The 8,165-nt window shown below is 39.5% G+C and overlaps 1 pseudogene; it reads right to left on the bottom strand.

Moving 5' to 3' along the window:
- Positions 1-7,888: 7,888 nt before the first annotated feature.
- The window catches only part of LOC110298924, a 947-nt pseudogene continuing 670 nt past the window's right edge, over positions 7,889-8,165 (bottom strand).

Below are 8,165 nucleotides of genomic sequence, written 5' to 3'. Positions count from 1 at the left end.
TACAATTCAGCAGAAACTTTCAGGCCTTTGCCAAATTGGCAGGAGTCAGCAGGAGAGACAAGGACCAACTAGGTATCCAGAAGAAGTTCTCTGCTATGCCTCTCTCAAAAAAGCAAACATCAGCGAAGACAAAGACCTGAGACCAATGAAGCATTGCAAAGCTAGCTATAAAAGCCTGAGTTCCCTGTCCATTGAGTCCAATTCATACTCTCTCCAAACACTACATGTCCTCTCATGGGTCATGCCTTAGGAAAACACCACCTGAGACTGTCACAGCAACACACCACATGAACTTGCATCACATGATACCACCTGAAACTTCTACTTCAGTGTAGACGTACCATGTTTTCTTTATCCATTCTATAGTGGAGAAACATCTGAGTTGTTTCATGTTTCTGGCTATTGCCAATAAAGTTTCCATGAACATAGTTGAGCAAGTGTTCCTGTGGGATGGTAGAGCATCTTTTGGGTATATGCCCAGGAGTGGTATACCAGGGTTTTGAGGTAGAACTATTCCCAGTTCTCCGAGAATCTGCTAAATTGATTCTGAAAGTGGTTGTACAAACTTGCACTCACACCAGCAATGGAGGACTATTTCTCTTACTCCATATCCTCACCAGCATGTGCTATCACTTGGTTTTTATCTTATCTATTTAGATTGGTGTAAGATGGAATCTATAAGCTGTTTTGATTTGCATTTCTCTGATGCAATGGACTTTGAACATTTCTTTAAGTGCTTCTCAGACATTCAAAATTCGTCTATTGATAATTGTTTGTTTAGTTACCTCTGTAACCATTTTTTTTTCTTTTTTGGTTTTGAAGAAGTATACTTTCTTTTTTCTTTTTCATTTTCTTTTAAAAATTAAATATTTACTGTGTTTACAATTCAAATGTTGTCCCCTTTCCTGGTATCTGCTCCAAATACCCGCTATCCCCTACCCCTGCTCACCAACACACCTACACCCACTTCCTTGCCCTGGTATTCCCCTACACTGGGGACATAGAGCCTTCACAGGACCAAGGGCCTCTCCTCCCATTGATGACTGACTAGGCCATCCTCTGCTACATATGCAGTTAGAGACATGAGTCCCACCATGCGTATGTACTATTTGGTGGGTGATTTAGTCCCTGAGAGCTCTGGGCATACTGGCTAGTTCAATTGTAGTTCCTCCTATGGGGCTGCTAACCACTTAATTCCTTGGGTCCTTACTCTAGCTCCTTCATTGGAGATCCTGTGCTCAGTACAATGGTAGGCTGTGAGGATTCACCTCTGTATTATGTCAGGCACTGGTGGAACTAGAAAATATCATCCTGAATGAGGTAACCCAATACCAAAAAAACACACATGGTATGCACTCACTGATAAGTGGATATTAGCCCCAAAGCTCCAAATAATCAAGATACAACTCACAGACCACATGAAGTTCAAGAAGGAAGACCAAAGTGTGGGTGCTTCGGTCCTTCTTAGAAGGAGAACAAAATACCTGCAGGAGCAAGTATGGAGATAAAGTATAGAGCAGAAACTGAAGGATAGACCATGCAGAGACTTTCCTACCTGGGGATTCATCCCCTATACAGTTACCAATCCCAGACACTATTGTGGATGCCAAGAACTACATGCTGAAAGGAGCCTGATATGGCTGTTTTCTGTTGGTGATTTTTGTATCTGTTCTTCCTGTTCTCTTCCCTAGGTTTTCCATATACAGGTTTCCCTCAGTTTATATTTTCTTTATTTCTTCTCTGGTTGTACGTGAGTTCCTTGACTCATGTAGACTTGACCTTAGTACAAGGAGATAAGAATGGATCAATTTGCATTATGCTACATGAAAACTGCCAGTTGTGCCAGCACCATTTGTTGAAAATGCTGTCTTTTTTCCACTGAATGGTTTTTGCTCCCTTGTCATAGATCAAGTGACCATAGATTTGTGGGTTCATTTCTGGGTCTTCAATTCTATTCCATTGATCTACCTGTCTGTCCATGTACCAGTACCATGCAGTTTTTATCACAATTTCTCTGTAGCACAGCTTCAGGTCAGGCATGGTGATTCCACCAGAGGTTCTTTTATCATTGAGAAGAGTTTTTGCTATCCTAGGTTTTGATACTCCAGATGAATTTTCAAATTGCCCTTTCTAATTCAGGGAAGAATTGAGTTAGTATTTTGATGAGGATTGCATTGAATCTGTAGATTGCTTTTGGCAAGATAGCCATTTTTATTATATTGATCCTGCCAATTCATGGGGATGGGAGATCTTATCATCTTCTGAGATCTTCTTTAATTTCTTTCTTCAGAGACTGGAAGTTCTTATCATACAGATCTTTCACTTACTTAGTTAGAGTCACACCAAGGTACTTTATATTATTTGTGAGTATTGTGATGGGTGTTGTTTCCCCAATTCCTTTCTCAGCCTGTTTATCCTTTGTGTAGAGAAAGGCCATTGATTTGTTTGAGTTAATTTTATATCCAGGTACTTCACTGAAGCTGTTTATCAGGTTTAGAGTTCTCTGATGAAATTTTTAGGATAACTTATATATACTCTCATATCATCTGCAAAAGGTGATATTTTGACTTCTTCCTTTCCAATTTGTATCCCCTTGATTTCCTTTTGTTTTTGAATTGCTCTGGCTAGGACTCTAAGTACTATACTGATTAGGTAGGGAGAGAGATGGCAGCCTTGTCTAGTCCCTGATTTTAATGGGATTGCTTCCAGCTTCTCTCCATTTACTTTGATGTTGGCTACTGGTTTGCTGTAGATTGCTTTTATTTTGTTTAGGTATCTGCCTTGAATTACTGATCTTTCTAAGACTTTTATTGTCCCAAGCTATCGTTCTCGCCGGCAAGAACACACTCGGACAACCGGCTTCTTCTGTGGCAAGCTTTATTGCTTCTTAAGGAGGGAAGACCCTGAACCCGGAAAATGGTGCTGCTTATATAGCCCTCAGCGTGGCGTTTCAGCACCTGATGTGGCGTGTCAGCTCCTGATTTGTTGCTTGCCCATCACCTCATTACTACGCCCCGAGATGGGCAGTGACTAAGCTTGCGTTCACTCTCGCACTTGCGCACAAGGCTTGTTTACTAGATAGGCACAGCGGAAGCCAGCACCATCTTATAATGGTGATTGCTCAAAGCATGGCTCTCCACATTTTATCATAAAAGGGTATTGGATTTTGTCAAATGCTGTCTCAGCATCTAACGAGATGATCATGTGGTTTTTGTCTTTGAGTTTGTTTATATGGTGGATTACATTGATGGATTTCCATATATTAAACCATTCCTGCATCCCTGGAATGAATCCTACTTCATCATGATGGATGATTGTTTTGATGTGATCTTGGATTTGGTTAGTGAGAGTTTTATTGAGTATTTTTGCATCAATATTCATAAGGGAAATTGGTCTGAAGTTTTATTTCTTTGTTGGGACTTTATGTGGTTTAGGTATCAGAGTAATTGTGGCTTCATAGAATGAATTGGGTAGAGTACCGTCTGTTTCTATTTTGTGGAATAGTTTGAGGAGAACTGGAATTAGGTCATCTTTGAAAGTCTGATAGAATTCTGTAGTAAACCCATCTTGTCCTGGGCTTTTTTGGTTGGGAGACTATTAATGACTGCTTTCATTTCTTCATGGGATATGGTACTGTTTAGATCATTAATCTTATCCTGATTTAACTTTGGTACCTGGTATCTGTCTAGAAATATGTCCATTTCATCCAGATTTTCCAGCTTTGTTGAGTATAGTCTTTTGTACTAGGATGTGATGGTGTTTTGGATTTCCTCAGGATCTGTTGTTATGTCTCCTATTTCATTTCTGATTTTGTTAATTAGGATACTGTCCCTGTGCACTGTAGTGAATCTGGCTAAGGGTTTACCTATCTTGTTGATTTTCTCAAAGAACCTGCTCCAGGTTTGGTTGATTCTTTGATTAGTTCTTTTATTTTTCCACTTGGTTGATTTCTACCCAGAGTTTAATTATTTCCTGCCCTCTACTCCCATTGGGTGAATTTGCTTCATTTTTTTTCTAGAGCTTTTAGGTGTGCTGTCAAGCTGCTAGTGCATGCTTTCTCTAGTTTCTTTTTGGAGGCACTCAGAACTTGAGTTTTCCACTTTAGAATGCTTTCATTGTGTCCCATAAGTTTGGGTATGTTGTGGCTTCATTTTCATTAAACTTAAAAAAGTCTTTAATTTCTTTCTTTCTTTTTTCCTTGACCAAGGTATCATTGAGTAGAGTGTTGTTCAGCTTCCACGTGAATATTGGATTTCTATTATTTATGTTATTATTGAAGATCAGCTTTAGTCCATGGTGATCTGATAGGATGCATGAGATAATTTCAATATTTTTGTATCTGTTGAGGCCTGTTTTGTGACTAATTATATGGTCAATTTTGGAGAAGGTGCTGAGAAGAAGGTATATCCTTTTGTTTTAGGATAAAATGTTCTGTAGATATCTGTTAAATCCATTTGTTTCATGACTCAGTTAGTTTCAATGTGTCTCTGTTTAGTTTCTGTTTCCAGGATCTGTCCATTGATGAGAGTCAGGTGTTGAAGTCTCCCACTATTATTTTGTAAGGTGAAATATGTGCTTTGTACTTTACTCTAGTTTCTTTAATGACTGTGTATGCCCTTGCATTTGGAGCACAGATATTCAGAATTGAGATTTCATCTTGGAAGATTTTAATTATTTTGCGTATGAAGTGCCCCTCTTTGTCTTTTTTGATAACTTCAGGTTGGAATTTGATTTTATTAGATATTAAAATGGCTACTCCACCTTGTTTCTTTGGATCATTTGCTTAGAAAATTGTTTTCCAGTCTTTTACCCTGAGGTAGTGTCTGTCCTTTTTCCTGAGGTGGGTTTCCTGTAAGCAGCAAAAAGTTGGGTACTGTTTATGTCGCCAGTCTGTCATTATTTTTTATTGGGGAGTTGAGTCCATTGATATTAAGATATATTAAGGAAAAGTCATTGTTGCTTCCTGATTTTTGTTGTTGTTATTGTTAGAGTTGAGATTCTGTTCTTGTGGCTGTTTTCTTTTAGGTGTGTTGAAGGATTACTTTCTTGCTTTTTCTAGGATGCAGTTTCGGTCCTTGTGTTGATGTTTTCCCATTATTATCCTCTGAATGGCTGGATTCGAGGAAAGGTATTGTGTCAATTTGATTTTGTCATTGAGTACTTTGGTCTCTCCTTCTATGGTAATTGAGAATTTAGCAGGGTATAGTAGCCTGGGCTGGCATTTGTATTCTCTTAGGGTCTGTATAACATCTGTCCAGAATATTCTGGCTTTCATAGTCTCTGGTGAGATGTCTGGTGTAATTCTAATAGGTCTGCCTTTATATGTTACTTGACCTTTTTCCCTTACTGCTTTTAATATTCTGTCTTCATATAGTGCATTTGTTGTTCTGATTATTATGTGTCAGGAGGAATTTCTTTTTTTTCCAGTCTATTTGGAGTCCTGTAGGCTTCTTGTATGTTCATGGGCATCTCTTTCTTTAGGTTATGGAAGTTTTCTTTTATGATTTTTTTGAAGATATTTGCTGGCCCTTTAAGTTCAAAATCTTCATTCTCATTTATACCTATTATCCTTAGGGTTGGTCTTCTCATTGTATCCTGGATTTCCTGGATGTTCTGGGTTATGATCTTTTTGCATTTTGTATTTTCTTTGATTGTTGTGGCCATGTTCTCTATGGAATCTTCTGCACCTGAAATTCTCTCTTCCATCTCTTGTATTCTGTTGCTGATGCTTGCATCTATGGTTCCTGNTTTCTTTCCTAGGGTTTCTATCTCCAGAGTTGTCTCCCTTTGTGTTTTCTTCATTGTTTCTACTTCCAGTCTTTAGACCTTGGATGGTTTTGTTCAATTCCATCACCTGTTTGGTTGTGTTTTCTTATAGTTCTTTAAGGGATTATTGTGTTTCCTCTTTAAGGTCTTCTACCTGTTTAGCAGCGTTTTCCTGTAATTCCTTGAAGGATTTTTGTGCATCCTCTTTAAGGGCTTCTACCTGTTTAGCAGTGTTCTCCTGTATTTCTTTAAGTGAGTTATTAATGCCCTAATTAAAATTCTCTACCAGCATCATAAGATATGATTTTATACCTGAGTCTAGCTTTTCGTGTATGTTGGGGTATCCAGAACTCACTGTGGTGGGCGTCCTGGGTTCTGATGATGCCCAGTGGTCCTGGTTTCTTTTAGTAAGATTCTTATATTTGCCTTTTGCCACCTGGTAATCTCTGGTGCTAGATGTTCTAGCTGTCTCTGGCTGGAGCTTGTTCCTCCTGTGCTTCTTTAGCCTCTATCAGCACTCCTGGGAGACAACCTCTTTCCTGTGTCTCAGTTGGCAGAACACTCTCTGCAGGCAAGCTCTCCTCTTGCAGGTACAGTGTCCAGAAGTGTGGAACTCTGATCCATCTTCTGAGTCCTTGGGTCAGAGCTCTCCCTGGAGGCTGACTCTTCTTTGTCAGGGAAGGTGTCCAGTGGTCTGGGTTTTAGCTCTGTCTCTTGGCTGAGAATGAAGGCTGGAAGGAACCCTGTCCAAGAAGCTCTGTTGCTTCTGCTGCCCAAGTGCTTACCTGCATAGACTGGTCTCAGTGATCCCAAGATTCTGGGTGTGCTATGGCCTGCCTTTGTTCTTTGATCCTGTTGCTTTTTTGTTTGTTTGTTTTGTTTTGTTTGTTTGTTTGTTTGTCTTTTTGTTTTGTTTTGTTTTGTTTTTGAGACAGGGTTTCTCTATATAGCCCTGGCTGTCCTGGAACTCACTTTGTAGACCAGGCTGGCATCAAACTCAGAAATCTGCCTGCCTCTGCCATCCTGTTGCTCCTAGCACAAGACTCTCTGGTTTTCTGGAATTGATGTTGCGTTCCACTCACCACTGATCTCAGGGTTCTGGGTGTGCTAGGGTGCCTGCAGCGTGGAAAGACCTCTGGAGATCTTGGTGCCCTTCACCGAGATCATATCAAAGATGGTGCAGGGGTGGCGCTGACCGGAAAGAACCCCAGCCACTGGTCAGACAGCTGTCCTTTGTTCCTGTTCCTGCTAGCACAAGACCCTCTAGGTTTTATTGGGACTGATGTTGCATTCCACTCACCAGTGATCTCAAGGACCCAGGTGTGCTAGGGTGACTGCAGTGTGGAGAGTGTACTGGGGACCTTAGGGTCCTCTGCGCAGATTCCTCTGAAGATCTTTTTTTTCCCCCTTTATACTTTCCTGGATTCAACACACCTTTATTCTGTGAGCTTTTGGAGGCCACTTCTAGAAACCAGTTAAAATTCCCAGAAATTCTAGTGCTCATGTTTAATAGCAACAAAATAGATAGTTATTTTACAAAACAATGTAAAGTCATATTCTATCACAACCTCAGCACAATTTTGGCTTTATGATTGTTAAAATTCATGATATAATCATCACATTCCAGAAAGTAATCATGATATTTTTTCACTGAAAGTCTTTTTGGGTATTGTCTAATTAGCTCTCACAACAATGGCATAAAATAGGTGTTTTATTACATAGAATTTATAACTTAAAGACCTGGTTGAGAAAGGCTATGTACATGTTTTAAGTTAAACAAGAAAGTTACACTGAGTTTGAACAGCTATACTCTGACAGCAGATGTGAATCTCCTCATCATTGCTCTGTAAGGCCATTATACAATAAGGAAGAAAATATCTCAGTGTGAAGAAACATTTTATGTGAATATAACTGGCTGAGATAATTAATTGCCCAGACTAAAATGAAATGAGTCATATGAATACACAGAGAAGTTTTCTCTGGGTAATTATCCTATAAAATATCTCATGGAGTAAATAGACAAAAAGTATTTAATAAGAGATGTTTCATTCTCATACTTTTAAATCAACATATTAATAGTAAAATCTGACTTTAAGGAAGAAGTAAGATTAGAAGGTAGCTATTAGAAAGAAATACCTAGAAAGTGGGCTGGCCCCAACCATTTTCCAAAAATTCTCCTTAAAGCCCCTGTGACCTCCTTATTCCTCAGGCTATAGATGAGGGGATTCAGAGCTGGAGTGACAACAGTATAGAAAATGGAGAGGATATTGTCTTGTTTGGGACTGTGGAATTGACTGGGAAGGACATACATGAGTGAAGAACCCCCATACCACATTCCAACCACAATCAGATGAGAAGAACAGGTGACAAGGGCTTTCTTCCTGCCCTCATTTGAGGGC

Source organism: Mus caroli, chromosome 7 (genome assembly GCF_900094665.2).
Source record: "Mus caroli chromosome 7, CAROLI_EIJ_v1.1, whole genome shotgun sequence".
NCBI classification, from domain to species: Eukaryota; Metazoa; Chordata; class Mammalia; order Rodentia; family Muridae; genus Mus; species Mus caroli.
Note: the sequence above shows the minus strand (reverse complement) of the source record. Positions and strands in the feature narration are given on the sequence as shown.